This window comes from Nomascus leucogenys, chromosome 2 (assembly GCF_006542625.1).
Source record: "Nomascus leucogenys isolate Asia chromosome 2, Asia_NLE_v1, whole genome shotgun sequence".
NCBI lineage: Eukaryota > Metazoa > Chordata > Mammalia > Primates > Hylobatidae > Nomascus > Nomascus leucogenys.
In genome coordinates, this window is record NC_044382.1 from 39013360 (window position 1) to 39016499 (window position 3140).

General features: G+C 46.8%; 1 non-coding gene across 1 annotated transcript; it reads left to right on the forward strand.

The window, feature by feature from the left end:
• The first annotated feature begins 2367 nt into the window (after window positions 1-2367).
• LOC115831800 lies at window positions 2368-2473 on the forward strand. The gene has a single exon (XR_004027296.1). It is a non-coding gene; the product is annotated as a U6 spliceosomal RNA (small nuclear RNA).
• Window positions 2474-3140: the final 667 nt, after the last annotated feature.

Genomic DNA, 3140 nt, shown 5'->3' on the forward strand with positions numbered 1-3140 from the left:
ATGGGAGAGGGTGCCATGAAGGTCTCTGACATGGCCTGGAGACGTTTTCCCCATGGTCTTGGGGATTAACATTAGGCTCCTTACTACTTATGCAAATTTCTGCAGCCAGCTTGAATTTCTCCCCAGAAAATGGGTTTTTCTTTTCTATCGCATAGACAGGCTGCAAATTTTCCAAACTTTTATGCTCTGCTTCCCTTATAAAACTGAATGCCTTTAACAGCACCCAAATCACCTCTTGAATGCTTTGCTGCTTAGAAATGTCTTCCACCAAATACCCTAAATCATCTTTCTCAAGTTCAAAGTTCCATAAATCTCTACAGCAGAGGCAAAATGCCACCAGTCTCTTTGCTAAAACATAACAAGAGGCCAGGCGCAGTGACTCAAGCCTGCAATCCCAGCACTTTGGGAGGCCAAGGCGGGCAGATCACAAGGTCAGGAGATTGAGACCATCCTGGCCAACATGGTAAAACCCCATCTCTACTAAAAATACAAAAATTAGCCGGGCGTGGTGGCATGTGCCTATAATCCTAGCTATTCGGAAGGCTGAGGCAGGGGAATCCCTTGAACCCAGGAGGCAGAGAGAGGTTGCAGTGAGCCAAGATTTTGCCACTGCAGTCTAGCCTGGTGACAGAGCGAGACTCTGTCTCAAAAAAAAAAAAAAAAAAAGTCCATGCACAGTGGCTCACACCTGTAATCCCAGCACTTTGGGAAGCCGAGTTGGGCAGATCATGAGGTCAGGAGATCGAGACCATCCTGGCTAACATGATGAAACCCTGTCTCTACTAAAAATACAAAAAATTAGCCGAGCGCAGTGGCAGGCGCCTGTAGTCCCAGCTACTCGGGAGGCTGAGGCAGGAGAATGGCATGAACCCAGGAGGCAGAGCTTGCAGTGAGCCAAGATTGCACCACTGCACTCCAGCCTGGGTGACAGAGCGAGACTCAGTCTCAAAAAAAAAAAAAAGTTGGGTGTGGTGGCTCACGACACCAGCACTTTGGGAAGCCAAGGCAGGCAGATCACCTGAGATCAGGAGATCAAGACCAGCCTGGCCAACATGGCAAAACTCTGTCTCTACTAAAAATATAAAAATTAGCTGGGCGTGATGGCGGGCACCTATAATTCCAGCTACTTGGGAGACTGAGGCAGGAGAATCACTTGAACTTGGAAGGCGGAGGTTGCAGTAAGCCCAGATTGTGCCATTGCACTCTTGCCTGGGTGACAGAGCAAGACTCTGTCTCAAAAAAAAAAATTAATTAAAAAAATAAACACATAACAAGAGTCACCTTTACTCCAGTTCCCAACAAGTTCCTCATCTCCATCTGAGACCACCTCAGCCTGGACCTTATTGTCCATATCGTTATCAGCATTTTGGGCAAAGCCATTTGACAAGTCTCTAGGAAGTTCCAAACATTCCCTCATTTTCCTGTCTTCTTCTGAGCCCTCTAAACTGTTCCAACCTCTGCCTGTTACCCAGTTCCAAAGTTGCTTCCACTTTTTTGGGTATCCCTTCAGCAACACCCCACTCCTGGTACCAATTTACTGTATTAGTCCATTTTCATACTGTTGATAAAGACATACCTGAAACTGGGAATAAAAAAAGGTTTAATTAGGCCGGGCACGGTGGCTCACGCTTGTAATCCCAGGACTTTGGGAGGCCGAGGTGGGCGGATCACAAGGTCAGGAGATCGAGACCACGGTGAAACCCCGGCTCTACTAAAAAGACAAAAACTTAGCCGGGCGTGGTGGCGGGCGCCTGTAGTCCCAGCTACTCGGAGAGGCTGAGGCAGGAGAATGGTGTGAACCCGGGAGGTGGAGCTTGCAGTGAGCCGAGATCGCGCCACTGCACTCCAGCCTGGGTGATAGAGCGAGACTCTGCCTCCAAAAAAAAAAAAAAAAAAAAAAAGGTTTAATTGAACTTATAGTTCCACATGGCTGGGGAGGCCTCAGAATCATGGTGAGAGGTGAAAGGCCCTTCTTACATGGTAGCAGCAAGAGCAAGATGAGGAAGAAGCAAAAACAGAAACCCCTGATAAATCCATCAGATTTCATGATATTTATTCACTCCTGATAAATCCATCAGATCTCATGATACTTATTCACTATCACAAATATAGCACGGGAAAGACCAGCCCCTATGATTCAATTTCCTCCCCCTGAATCCCTCCCACAACACATGGGAATTATGGGAGATACAATTCAAGTTGAGATTTGGATGGGGACACAGCCAAATCATATCAACCATGTTGTTCAGGCTGGTCTTGAACTCCTGAGCTCAAGTTATCCACCAGCCTCAGCCTCCCAAAGTGTTGAGTTTACAGGGGTAAGCCACCATGCCTGGCTGTTTCTTCATTTATAAAATGACAATGATAATGCTCGCTTCAATAACACATACACTAAAATTGGAATGACACAGAGAAGATTAGCATGACCCCGTGCAAGGATGACACACAAATTCATAAAGCATTCCATATTTTTTTAAAAGGGCAATGATAATGAAAGCTGCCTCCCAGAATTCTTAGAACAATTAAGGCCAGGCACAGTGCCTCATGCCTGTAATCCCAGCACTTTCGGAGGCTGAGGAGAACAGATCACCTGAGCTCAGGAGTTTGAGACCAGCCTGAATAACATGGTGAAACCCCATCTCTACTAAAAATACAAAAATTAGGCCAGGCGCGGTGGCTCAAACCTGTAATCCCAGCACTTTGGGAGGCCAAGGTGGGAGGATCACTTGAGGTTAGGAGTTAGAGACCAGCCTGGCCAAAATGGCGAAACCCCATCTCTACTAAAAATACAAAAATTAACCAGGCATGGTGGCACGTGCCTGCAGTCCCAGCTACTTGGGAGGCTGAGGCAGGAGAATCGTTTCAACCTGGGAGGTGGGTTTGCAGTGAGCTGAGATTGCACCACTGCACTCCAGTCTGGGTGACAAACCGAGACTTTGTCTCAAAAAAAAAAAAAAAAATTAGCCAGGTGTGGTGGCACATGTCTGTAGTCCCAGCTACTCTGGAGGTTGAGGGTGGAGAATCACTTGAACCACTTGAGAATCACTTGATGGGGGAAGTCACAGTGAGTCGAGATCACACTACTGCACCCCAGCCTGGTCAACAGTTAGACTACATCTAAGGAAAAAAAAAAAAAAAAA